Here is a 14,183-nt window from a genome sequence, read left to right as displayed (position 1 = left end):
GGCTAAGCTCTGAGCGACAAGCGAGTCGGCTAAGACCACAAGCGCAACAGCTAAGGCCCGGACGACAAGCGCGGCGGCCAAGACCAAACGATGGGCGCGGCGGCGGACAGACGACGAGCGTCAAGAGGACGAGCTCGAGTGTTGAGTCTGCTGCGAGAGTTTGATGCCGACCCATAACATCACTGCTTCTCAAATTGATACGAGCGTGGAACTGTCGGAGACGCTGGACGCGCTGCTCGACAGCAACTGGACGTCCGAGCTTTCGCAGGCTCTTCGCTGGGTTTGATTGTCAGCTAGTTTGGACTGTGGATGTGACAACAACAAGCCGCGGCATCACTGCGTTATTGTCTCGAGGCGTCGGGTCTCGAGAGCGACTCAGAGCCGCCTGCTAGGCCTGCTGCTACGACAGATCCGACGCTCCGGCCGCAGATCAAGACGGACTCAACTTGTAGCTGATGACGAATGCATGAACGAGCACGAGAGCTCTAGCTCTGGCGAGAGCGATGGTCAGTACATCACCGAGGATGAAGTATAGCCCAGTTGTGAAGAGAGCGACGGTGACGACGATGTGATCTCCGAAGCCGACGCGGTCCAGATGGACGACGCTCATCAGAGAGCACTGCAGATCAGCAGTGACGCCTTAAACAAGAAGGCAAAGAAGGCGCGTGAGGCCGTTTTGCGCGGTATGCACTGGACGTCTGTGTCATCGACATTCGAGAGCGATCCTGCTTATGATGGACTTGGAGATAAGTAGCTCATCCAAAGCCGGAGTTGCGCGCGCGATGCCACTTGCCGCTGGAGTCTTTTCTGTTCTTATGCCCAAGTCGCCGGGTCCACATCAATATAGAGACCAACAGATACAGCCTCCAGCAAGTTGCCCGTCGAGCAGCGGCAGATTCAGAGGAACAGGTCTCGTCGCGCGCGAGACGATAGCCCAAATCCGGCGGAGATCAGGCGAAGCGCCGGCGTATCAGACACAAGAGATCCTTCATGTCGTCGGGTCTGTCGTGGCGCGCCTGTTAAGCCCACAGAAGCGCCTTCTCCGCGCACTGGACGATGGTCGAGGACGGCGCTTTGCCCGCAGGACCTTCGGGAGGTTCAGACCTGAATCGCTGCACGGACATCATCCGCGATCTCCAAATTGTGAACAACGAGGCCCCACGCACCCGGAACAAGCTGTGGAAGCTTCGGCCGGTCGTCGACAAGTTGCAGCAGCAGGTTTTGACGGGGTGGTCGTTACCAGCAGTATCTTTCTGACGAGGGCGTGCTGCCAGCGACGTCCAGGTGCAATACGACGCGAATGTTCATGCCGGACAAGCCGCATCGGTACGGCTAAAAAATGTTTATGACTTGTGATTCCTGATCTGCCTACCGCCATCGGTACGATTTTTTTCTTGAATTCGCATGTGGTAACTTACGACATTAGTACTGAATTTACAATGCTTTGTCGTATTTTACAGCTTTGAGATATACGCTGGCAAGCGAAGGAGCGGGATGATGACGCCAAATTTGATCACAAGACGGGCGCCATCGCTGTGGTTCGGAACCTCAACATTATACTTGGGCCTGATCGCCTTCCGTGGCATGCGGTCGTGATTGACCGGTATTACTCGTCGGTTCTAATTGCGATTGAGCTGCTGAAGATGCAGGTGTACGTTATTGGTACAACACGACTAATCGCTTAGGCTACGACGCCATGGTGAAGAACAAATTAAGTCCGACCCGGCAAGGACCCCGGCGCGAACGTTCACGTTCTCGCGCTCGGTCGCGGTCTCCACCATGGTAGCGTTCCACTGATGGGACGCAAGCCTGTGACTACCGTGCACGGCGCGGTAATGGCAGAGTCATCTATCGGTCGCATGGAAAGAAGAGGTGGGTGCGGTCAAGCTGGTCCCATGCCCGGCGCCGGTGACAGACTACCAAGTCTGATGGGCGAAGTTGATGTGCACGATCAACTCCGCCTCCAGTCCTACTCCGCAGATCGTCAACCAAGTTTACAAAAAATATTATAAGAGTCTGTTCCTTTGGCATGGTGGACCTTTGGTTGGTAAACGCGTCATCTCGCAGAAGCCGAGGTACGCCAAAGATGGCGTACAACCCCGATGAAGCGAGCGGAGGAAACGTAAGTGCTAGAACCAGCTGCTAGCAGATGAAGGCCGAAGACTTTGCCGGTGTCGTTGCGACCCCTACCGCCAGTCAAAATCGAAGGCGCTCTGTCTGTTCGTCTCACCCACGCACTGGAGCAGGCGGAGGACTGGTCGACTGTCAGCGGAAGTAAAAGCGCCTGCCAGCGCCGTGCAAGGTGTGCCTGCTGCGCACCGACCATAAGAAGAAGTCCTTCGCCACGACGTTCTTCTGCGAGCGTTGCTCTGTAGACAATGCGAAATGCTGGCTGTGACAAAATCAGGCGTCAGTACGGGGTGGCCAAGACGTGCTTCGAAATCTGGCACGACGACTTAGACGGCGGGTTGGCGATCCGCAGGTCTTGAGGCCAAAGTGCGTCGTCCTGGGCAAGAAACGATCGCCGAAGACACGCCGCGAGCTGGAGCTTCGCCAACGAGTGAGGGAAACGATGAGGGAAGCGAAAGCGGGAGGGCGGAGCGTACAGCCTTCGTGTGAGCGCGGTGCTTGCGTGTCACGTGGGAGCTCGATTGACGATTGGAATGCATTTTTTTTAGTCAACGTCTGTTTTGTGTTTTTTACAAGTGACTGACTTCACCGTGCAATCATTTATTGACTGAGGTGAAGTTTGTACTGTCTTTCTCCGTCAATATCTCGTCATTTTTGACGGAGAAATCGCTCATGATTTCCAAATGGTATGACTTATTACATTGAGTTGGAAAACCTGTTGAAAGGTTATACACCTAACCGAACGCTCTCAAACATCTGCTCCATACTGATTTCTTAAGATTCACGGCTTGCGTCAGAATAATACGACATTAATTTGTGTGTTTTGTCGCTGTGATCTTGGTGATCTAGTAGCGCATTCCTGCCCACGTCCTGGGACTAAATAACGCAAGTCCCACAGATCCCGAGTTTTTGCGTCGTTGGGAGCAGGAAACACGTTCACACCCCCAACCATACAAGTTGTATTGTGGGTTTATGATATTAGTAAGGTTTGTAGAAAACACAACATCTCAATTTTGCATTATTATTTTAGACTCTGGGACATTCGGATCCTGGAACTTAAGAACGGCCCAGACCGAGCAATCGAGAATGACCAGGCATGGCTGCTGAAGAAGCAAAAAATGGATCACGCGTGGCAGGCAGCAGCGGATGACGAGTCATCGAGGTGTTTGTCAGCCTTAGCTGTTGGCCGTCAGCTTCGAAGGAGGGGATCTGCAGTGGCGGCGCCACGCGTCCTCCTCTCCCTTACATCCTCGAGGTTGTGTGTAGTACGCACAAAGTAGATGACCTGTATTCTTCCTATTGGCTAATTTATAATATAGTTAGATTCCAATCAGAGTGAGCATCATATCTTCATATAACGACATCATAACACTCCCACTAAAAGTTCTGGCATATCCGATCTCGGATCGCATCTGTAAGTTCACCACACGGATTTCCATCCTTTCTAAGACGGCATGTTACGGCAACCTTTGTTTACCTAAGATTACTTTATTTTACTTGATTTCTAGGTCACATTAGACATTACAGCGTCCTCTTTAATTTTTCTTTTATTTTACAGATTTCAGTAACTTTATTAGGACAGCTGGGATCTGCATCGTAACTCTACTCATTAGAAATAAATTTCTAATACTTTCTAACAGAGCCTGAAAAACATTTTTTTGGCCTTATATGATCGTTTCACTACATTACATATTACGGCATATCACAAGATGTGATACAGCCAAAAACATACGTCTACCTCTGAAAATTATAATTCTGGAAAACCCCACTTTCATATGACTTCCTGATTTCTATGACTTCTGCCTCATTACTTACCTCCTGGGGCCTCGCATTAGCTCCTTGTTGCCCTTTCGCCTCCAATCTCCTCACTTTCAATTTTGCTTTAAGTTTCTGACGTTCAACTTTGCGCCTATGGCCGCAATTAAACCTTCGGGGCTAGGACAAACACGGTTAAAAAAAGCCCAGGAGCAATCCTGTGGTATCACCATCCAGAGGCCGAGGCGCGCGCGTGGCACAGTTCCTATTCGCGGCATAACCCGGCTGCGGTCAACGGTGGCTCTGGCTGTGCTTCAACTATCATATGTGATCGTCCGTAGTTAGTCTTTAACCAAAGCTTAAGCATTTGAGAGTCTTAATAACACGATAACGTTAGCGTCTTATTATTTTACATCGCATAAGTCTTTGTCCATTGCTTGTCCTTTTGGCTCAAAAGTATCTTTGCACTTCAACTTGAAGCCGGCTGGTTGAACTTGATCACATGGTGGATCTTAAAGACATACTCAGCTGAAAAGATCGTAGACTCCGGTTTCTCACAATCAAGTGATACCAAAAAGATTGCGAGTCACGAATCCTGCATGTTGCCGTGGTAAGGGTAGGCTTCGGTCCCAACCCCCCATTAAGTCCCCTGCTTCTCAAATTGAGTTTGAGGAGTGCCTTGCTGAGGGCATGTATTGAGCTTACTTGGCTCACTACTTTTGCTTACACGCCCATTCGCGCCGTCTCGATGGGAAACGTGTATGAGTCTTATTACCTAATTGAATTAATTATACTTGAGTCCACAAGTATAATATAAAATGAAACAATCAAGCTAGCTAGTTTAAAGGTAAAATGAGAACTGTATTGTTTGTAAATTGATCTTCCTCCTAAATCCGCTAAAACCGTTTATCATCTATAAAGGTGTGACAGCGGCTGGACTGGAGAGCCCGCTCATGAGTATCAGTCTCTAATTGGTAGAAAGATGCTGCTTTCACCAATAGATCTTTGGGTAGGTGTGGACCATTCATTGTGGTGGCCCACTTCAATGTATCCATTGGTGGACTTACACTAATGTGAGGAAGCTATCTAAAATCTTTAACCGATATTTTTCTGTTAAACCATAAGTGACACATGTCACGCAATAAGCGACTGTTGCTACACTGGACCGTTGTCACTGTGTTGTGTGTAACCCGTTACACCATCCCCTGTTAGTTCTTGACGTGAATGGTCTAGACATCGTCACATTACAATTGACTTGCTTGTCAATTGTTTGTGCTTGGTCCGGCTCATCCGCAAGAGCACGACCGTCTGAAGACATCAATCATTGCAACAGAGGGTAAGCCTCTGTTGTTGAGACCATGCGCGGCAGGCGAGGTGCGCCACCACGGGAACAGACAACGTAGTGTCTGTGTCGATTCTTCGATGTCGGCCGCGTCTGTAAGCGTCGACATCCTAAGTTCGAAGTTATATGTTACCGTGATCGGTAAGTAAGCGCCAAAGCACTCGAATTCTTCCCGGCGAGGCAGAGTATTTAGCAAGCTGTTAGTGGTGAGGTTGGTGTCCGTGCCGTGCGCACTGTCATCCAGGTGGCGATGCGTATTAGCAACTGCGATCACAACAGGTAATACCGGCATGTATACCTGAAAGCTTTCTAAATGATCCCTGCTATGATCTAACACGCGAGTCGTCAAGGCGTTGTAGATTCACATAGCTCGCACTCACCTCTTCTTGCTGGTAGTGCGTTTGCTATTCCTTCACTCATGTCCGGAACGTTCCATCAGGACGTTCCAGGTTCTATGTGTCAGTTGGGGAGGGAACCTCCAGCGATGCATGACAATGCGGACCTTCCTATGATCAACATCCCGCTCGGACGATCACCGAATTTCTCCGCGTGCGTCTCGCAGCGGTGGCGAAGGTGGTGGAAACACGCCCCTGATGGTTAACGTTGACCTTCATCTTATGTCGCTCCACGACCAGGTGACGGTCGATATCCATCAGACGCGCGTTGCCGCTCGCACCATCGTGTCTCCGTGGCTGGCTCCCGACCGCCTTTGAACGTGCCGGTCGGCGTAGTCCCTGACGGTATTAATGCTCCAGTGCGACTACGCGCTGGAGCGAAGGATTCCCTGACGAGCCATGGGGCCTGTGCTGCAGGTATAGGTTTTAACCGCCCGGCTAATGTCGGGTGCCACACGACGGGTGCATATGCGTGCACGTGGCGCCCATTCATGACTGCGCCCGATGATGCGCGTGGAGCAGCTTGTTGTCTTCGGAAACTAAACTGCATGTTTAGCAGGTTTTGAATAGATAATAAACCAACTTGAATCTTTGAATTCATTTGTTGCTCGCCCACATTGATCTGCGTTCAGCTTCTGCGATCAACAGAAGCCGTTATTGCATCTTGGACAAACCGAATCACGGCTTGTCCTTTGGTATAGAAGTTGGCTGTGAATCCGATGAAGTACATCAGCTGCCTCCGCCAGAGGCCCAGTCTCTGCGTGGTTAATTCGCGGTGTTCGGCCCGCGCAGACCCATGTGGTCTTTTGTCCGCTTGCTGAGGAATCTCAGCTCGCGCAACCCGGTGGTCGTTGGTCCTTGTATGGGAAGATTCCGCCCGCGCAACCTATGTGGTTTAGTCCATATTGCAGCCGGATGACACCGTAAGTGTTCGCGGCTTCTGCGTGGCCGCTGTATTGCAGTCGTAGATCTCCCCACTTAAAGTGGGGAGCTTCATCACTCCGAGTAAATCCCCGGTAGACGTGGGATGCCGCATGGCATTCGACGTGAACGGTGTATGCCCGGTCGAGGCCACCGAGTTATTGATAGAAACTCTGCCTACGATAAGCACTCGCCCAGTATTGGAACGAGTGATGTAGCCCTTCAAAATGCCGACGAGCACGCTGATTCATCGCGCTCGGTTTGACTTCGTCCGTCTGCGGATGATCCGCAGTCGATATTTGAGACTTGGTCCGCTAGCTGTAAACACTTCGCACAGGTGCGCTGTGAACGCGGGTCTCACGGCAGTTGTCGGTTACATGCCGTGTTGAACACCATGTCGACGAACGATGTACGGCGTTCGTTTAGTGGTCACTTCTGTACGATCTCGCAGCAAGATGTACCACCTTGCCGAAGCGTTCCTGACGCAGACGCACAAGGTCTCCGCCTGTCCGGGAAGATCAAAGATGAAGTCCAATGCATGGATCTCTCAACACTCGACGGAGTCGGTAGTGATTGTATGGAGCCTGCGCAATGTAGCGCAGGCTTCACGCGTTATATACCTCGAAGCACGGATGTATTCCAGCACCCCATTATCTGGTGAGTGCAGTAGTCGCGCGTGAGAAGGAGCGTTTCCTCTCACGTCGAGATGTCCGCTCGGGGCATCATGATACTCGCACATGATCCTGAGTCCGGTCAATGGAATTACTGGCACGACAACGCGGGATCGCGTCGTCGTCGACTCGCATTATAAAAGTGCATTCGTCGTGCACTCGAAAGCGGTGCGTGCACGCGCACGAAGGTGCTTGGGCAGCTTCTGACGAGACTTGTAACAGAAGGCGCTGTGCCATAGGGTGCTAGATTTCGCGTCCGCGTCGTGTGCGTATCTGCGGCCTCTTCACATCGCCTAACAGACGATGTGGGTTTGTCGATCGCATGACGTCAAATGGCATTGACGTCAGCAGGCTTCGCGTAGTCCGGCTGACGTGATAACGCGTCGGCCATTAATGGATTCAATCTTCCGGTGTATTGGTCGACCCGAAGTTATCCGCAAAAAAGAATAAACTTTCATCTCGCCATTCTTTGTGATATGTGTGGCGACTTCACTGCGGATACGCAGTGGCTATGTCGGTGTAGATCACAAATGGTCTACTTCCGCTAAATTACACCTCGGAACTTTGCGAGTGCGTATTTGCTGGCAAGGTCGTTCTTGTCGCACTGCGATAGTCGCGCTCAGTGGCTTCAGCTGACGCGATTGGTAGACGACACGATCACGGCCCTCGTGATCGTGTGCTGCATCAACGCGCATCCGATCGCGAAGTCGGATGCGTCGCACACTACGTGAAATGAGGCATCTTGGTCAGTCAATGCCAAGAGTCGGCGCCTCAGTCAAGCCCCGCTGACTGCATCGAATGCCGTTTGGCAATCGGTTTGTCCTCACACAGCCCTTCTTAAGAAGTTGACAGCGGGCGGATCTTGCCCGCGTAATCCTCCACGTACATTTGCACAAAGTAGCCGTAGCATACGCCAAGGAACTGCCTCAGTTCCTGACCCTTTTGCCAGGCGTTGGACATTCATTTTATCACTGACCTTTTCCGGCCAACAGGAACGCCATTCTTCCTCCACGAGGCACCTGAGGACGCGACCTTCTGCCTCGCCCCTGAAGATACACTTCTTCAGGTTCATCGTAGAGCTTATGCTTTCGCATAAGTTCGATTCCGAGATGCACCCGGTGCATCTCAATGTGGTCTTCCTGTCCAAAGCCCGAGCCGTGGATAAACACACACGAGCAGCTCGGCGCGAGTCAGGCACCGAGCGCAATAAGTGCGTCACGCACCTGTCGCTAGGTCGCGTGGGCGTTCAAGCCCCTGCGGCATTACTTCAGCCATCTCCCAGAGCATGCCGTTGGCGTGACTACGCCGTGAGAGGATATCGCTCTACGCATTAGGATCTGATAGAATCTGTCTCCGCAAGTCAGAGAGCATTGTAAACGGTGCTCCCGGCCATCGAATCGATGATAACATCTTTCGCGGGATCGACGTTCGCGCTGGTCCGCGTATCGTTCAGCTTGTTATACGCACTAACGACCCATCCGCCCGTGGCTTTTGATACAGAACGTCGGAGCACTGTGTGGACTTCGATTCCGCAGTTGTCTCTGCTTTGCGACGACTTTCAAAGAAGTCGTCGATTGCTTCTGTTTGCTCGCGCAGTGGCCACTGCCGCGTGACACAGTACTTGTGCCCGGCACGAGATCAATCTCGTGCTGAATGTTATTATCCTGCGGAAGCTCCGCAGGAACTTTCCGGGAGTACGTCTTTACCTCAACCATTCTGTATAGGGACTCGACTTCAGCGAGTCCCAACCTTGTCTCGAAGCGCTCGGTCTTCGCACAGAGAGGTCTTCACTCTCAGTGGCATCCCATGAAGAGCTGCCCAGTCTCGCTCTCGATCTCCGTTCTTCGCTGATCGAAAGAACGCAGACCTGTTCGATGCGTCCATCGTGCAAGTCGCGCGGTGAAGCCTCCAGCTCGTGATCTGAAGCGAAGTCAACTCTCGACGCCGTCGTCGGAGGATTACAGAGTTCCAGTCTATGGAATCGCATCTGTCGCGTCCAAGACGCTTAGGTCTCGACATCCGGCGTTTACTCGGCCTCCCAGTCTTGCCCAGCAGATCACCTCAGGTACGTCTTCGGTCCCGACCGAGACTTGCGCAGCGTTCTCCGCTTGCGCCGTCTTCTTGTTGTTCTCACCCCTTTCCGAGTTGGTTGCATTCCTAACCCGGTGCCTGTGGATGAAGTTGTTCGCCGGCGGGACCCTGCGTCATGGGCGGCGCGTATCAGCCCGGCTTGACCGTGACAGCCAGCAGCCCGGCTGCACGGTACGTGTCCTTTCGCCGGCAACCCGTCTCGGGCGGCGCGATATCAAGTCCTGGCTTGATCGTCATGGTGCTTCGTCATCATGCAGCCCGGCTGCACGACAGCATGCAAACTGCGTCATGTGTGGTACGTTGCAACCGTCCGCCTGAATTGTGTAGCGTCAACTCCCGGAGTTGTCAGCCTTTGTCACCTCGACGCCAGTTATTGGCGGATCCTCATCACTGACGTGCGTCGACCCGAGCCGACGCGTCGTTGTCGACCTGACCTTTTCGGGTCAGGGACTGTCCCTTACACGCGAACGAGGCATATTGTGGTTCCCGGAACCAGTACAGTCTTTTTTCTGACGTCGGCAGCCTGCCGACGTTAGCGCCACTTGTACGCACTTCCGAGCACTCCGGGACAGCAGGCAGCTGCGCTGTCTCGATTGGTGAGCCGCTCCACCCGCTGGTGCGTTCGCGGTAACAGGGCTCATCGTCTGTTCGTTACATGCGGGCCGAAGCGCACGAGCGTGCGCTTCTTCCAGCTCTATCACCGGCTCATGCCCATAACAACGTCGAACTAATCGTCCGATCCAAGACGATAAAGTGTTCGACAAACACCTCGTGTTTGTAATGAGAGGCACGTTCACGACGCGCTTCAGTTCTTCACGATGGCAACTGTTGCCGCGTCGTATATTCCAGAAGACTTCAGTCGCATATCCCTCGAAGTCAGTCTTCGCGTAGTTCTCGTCGACTTGTTCGACGCGCCTGAATCTGCCTGGAAGCTCGAAGAGTATCACCTGCCCCCTCGAGAACTTCAAGATGACTAGGTTCGGCCTGTCATCTGTTTCTGCGTGAGCTGTCCACTGGGGCTGCAGTTCGCGTGCCCGATGCGCGCATCGCGTGATCGTGAACCATGTAGGGCGCCCGCGCCTACTGGATGCTCGCGTTTTTGTTATCCGCGGCGATGCCCAACATCGCCACGACGGGCGAATTCCAGGGGTAGAGCCGCACCCGGTAAGTGACCGGATCCTTCCGCAACTGGTAAGCACCATCTCTGCTGCTGGTAACCAGCAGTTATTGCACTTCGAGAGGTCCATTGGTTCCGACCTCCTGTTCTCACTACCGGGCGCGGTAGCGGCCTGCGTTATTTTGGTATGGAGTTTAGCCTGCCGCACTAAACTCTTCGTGCATTGCGGAGTAATCGGCAGCTTCGAGAGTACTGCGGTACCTCGGAAGAGATAGGTCTTCCGGGCCCATCTCTAGTCCTTTCGTGAACGTGACGAATCACTTTTAGTCGCCCTCTCGGGTTGGTTCATGATGATCGAGACCAAGTACCGTGCATCGCTGCGCGTAAGCATGGACGTCATGCTTTACCCGGGCTGCAGGCTGTCGAGGAATTCCGCCCTCGATCGAACTCATTTTTTGCGGGCTCAAACGCTTGTCTAGCCTCTTTGAATACCTCGGTACGTGCTGGCACACGTGATCTGAGCGTCGGCGTCCGTACGCCCAACTCGCGCGTCCGCCAAGTCATGACATTGGCGAACGCAACCTTTGACAACGGTCGATGATGCCGGAGCCGCTATGGCTGTGTCGAGCTCGACAAGCCACCGGAGGAGAGGCTCGCCCTCTCTTCCACGTGAATTGCATACCGCTCAATTTCACCATGATTGAGCACGCGGTGTCGTCCCCGACGACGCCTATCGCTGAGGAAGCAGCATCGCGCCGTTCTTCATGATGAACCCTAGAGCAACATCATTGCTCTCGTCGGCGATAGCGTACGCAGCACGGTATATCGCCGCTTCCCCTAGACTGTTGACAGTCGTTGGAGGCCTCCCACTCTGGATCCGACAGGTGGGGCAGTCAGCGTGCACATGCGTTGGAAGTGTATTGAGCTTTCCCATAGGCACTCCGTGCTCATTGTGGTTTCTGGTCTCCGCTCGTACACTTCCTGTACGAACGTCACGTAGTCGGTCGTTGGACGGATTGCAGTGCTACCAGGTGTAGTGTCAACTTGACTCACTACAGTAATCACTCAGCACGAGACTACTGATCTGCGTAGCAGGATCCTCTTGGGAATTCCAAAGATATTGACACCCACGGAGAGTCGGAAACTTCGATCCAACCTTTGTTTGAGAGTTTTCCAGCAACGAAGAGGCGAGAGCATCCTGCTCAACGTTGCGAAGGCGGAACGGTGCATGCATTTGCTTGGGATATTCAGTTCGTGTGGAGTTCGAAATCTACACGGCAGGATGGCGGAAGTCCACGCTAGAGTAAGTCGGAAAAGTGTCAGGATAGACACCGTGACGAAAATCTGCGAATTGGTTCTGGTATATCCGGTACTCTCTCTGGCAAAGCATTATATCTTGACGGCGAAACACATCTTTGGTATTCGTGTTCTTTTGACTTTACGCTTTGACGTCCACAGTCGAAATATCCACAGTTACACTCTTAACTTGCGGAGGTGGTACTTCTGCCAAACGTTGAAATAGGATCTCGTGAACGCAATCAATCGATGGTTGGAATTTGAAACCAAGGTTTTCCAAGAACAACACCTTGGGCAGTGCCCAGCGGCCACCCATGAATTTCAGCTTTTGAAGCGGTAGCGACCGAACTGGATTGTGGCGACACCTTTTCACAGAACGAGCCTTCGTCGAAGTTCCATCGAAGGAGTGACTTGAGAAACACCAGAGGTTTGGTATTCTCCACTAGGCCAGGGGAATTGACATTGCATGTGGAACCCGTCAAACATGATGGTGACGGTTTTCATCACAAGTTCCTTTGTTTACGATCGCTATTTCACGATGCACAGGTGTTATCGGACGTGATCTCTTCCACTTCAACAACCCCTACAACCTCGCGTCATCTGACTTTGCGGTAGACTCTGAGCGTAGCAGCGGCATGAGAAGACGTAGAAGCAGCATTGAAGCTTTGCAACAGACCGTTCGTGTCTCTTTTGCTTGTTTTGACGAGCATACTTCTCCTTGTTCTTGGGCTTGAAGCATATGCTCAATCATTACGGCCAGTTTTCTACAGTAGCGACATATCTCATTGAAGAAGAAGAAGATCGATTATTCCCGTACTCCCCGGAGTCAATCTCCACACTCTGGCCGGTTGCCGTTTCTGCAGCAAGCAGGTGGGGCGTTGATGATGCTGATTGCCGTTTCCGTTAGAGCGCGCCAATTTCCTGTGGAACGAACGACGGGCGAAAGTTCTTCCCACGAATGTGATGGATCGATCATACTTCAATGCAATCTTCATTGCTTGCGACACGGTCGTACTAGCGACGATTTTCCACTTCCTCACGCGTGGACTCCACTCTAATCACGGATGAAGTAAGTGATCTTGTCCAATCCACTCATGTCCGTGACTTGCATGATACTTCACGGAAACGGAGAGAGATATTCCTCTCCATTGGGACAATTCTTTTGCTTGAGAGCGTAGAGTTGATCTCGCAAACGCTCTTGCAGATCTGAGGCACAAATTCATCTGTCAACTTGGCGATCAGGTCATGCGTATCCTTGATCTCACGCTTGACAGCCTTGTACTCAGCGGCAGCATTTTTAAAATTTGCAGTAGTAATGGCCAAACTGAGAACTTTTGATCATCATTCTGCCAATCAACATTCTTGGCTTCAAAGTGCTGAGCAAGTTGCTCCAAAGTACAAACCACTGACGCCCCATCTGGCGTAAATTGTGATAGGCGTATTCCCTCACTTCCTTCAACTCACGCTTATTCATGGCCTCGAGCAGCTGTAGCTCGCTTGTCAACCATTTCAATAAGTTTCTGCGTGATGGTAGTAGCAGACCATCCTTTGAGGAGAACGAGTCATGATAGAGAGAAAAATTCAGTTACTCAAAGCGTTGTTTTAAGAGTGAGCCCGTCAGCTTAAAGTGGTGGACTTGGTTTTCTATGCTCCCCATGCTACGTCGAGAAATACGTATCTTGCACGATTGAAGGACGAGTTTCCGGTCGGTCCGAACGGACGGCGTCCAGAACCGGCCGAAGAATTCTTCGTTGGTATCGTGTAGCTGTTTGATCAAGCCGCGAAAAAGACAGCAAAATGATTTACGCGTTCTTTGCTCTGGAAGCAGCTGTGTCTCTTCTGCGTCCAGGTAGTCAAGGCTTCCCTCGAAAGTTCTCTTGACACCACTAGTTGAGACGACAACGTTGTTTGCACGCCTCGACTGGTATCTCACGATCTGTCGATCGAGGTATGTAGAAAGGAGTTCCGAGGTTTCTCCCAGTTTCTCCAGTACAGGTTTGACAATTCCTGTGGATTATTCCTGGCAGCTGAATTTGCGGCGTCTGGAATTGAGCGCTCGAAGCGCCTTACGTAGCGGAACTGCTGGTCGACAGAGTACGCGAAAGTAATTCGCTCGGGTGTAGAGGCCGGCGATGGAGTGACGAAAGGATATTTGATCCTGCGCTTGGCATAAGCAGTCACGACGGTCAGCGACGGAGCAGTAGCACTGGTCCAAACGGATACGGTTCTCGCCAGCATAATGGGCAGAGGCAGATGTTATTCCTGTGCCCTGTCGGCGGGATATTTTCCTCGGATCCAAACAGCAGGTTCTACCAATCACGTTCCTAGCCAGACCAGACTCTGGCACAGGACTCACGTGGCTAATCCAAACGGCTAAACCGTAGGATGAGAGGTCGCAACGAAGAGCACGCAATCAACGCTGACGTTGTTGGCGGCGATCCAGCTGATGGTGAGATCCGGCTGGG

This window comes from Phytophthora cinnamomi (genome assembly GCF_018691715.1).
Source record: "Phytophthora cinnamomi strain GKB4 chromosome Unknown Contig10, whole genome shotgun sequence".
In the NCBI taxonomy this organism is placed as follows: domain Eukaryota; phylum Oomycota; class Peronosporomycetes; order Peronosporales; family Peronosporaceae; genus Phytophthora; species Phytophthora cinnamomi.
Note: the sequence above shows the minus strand (reverse complement) of the source record.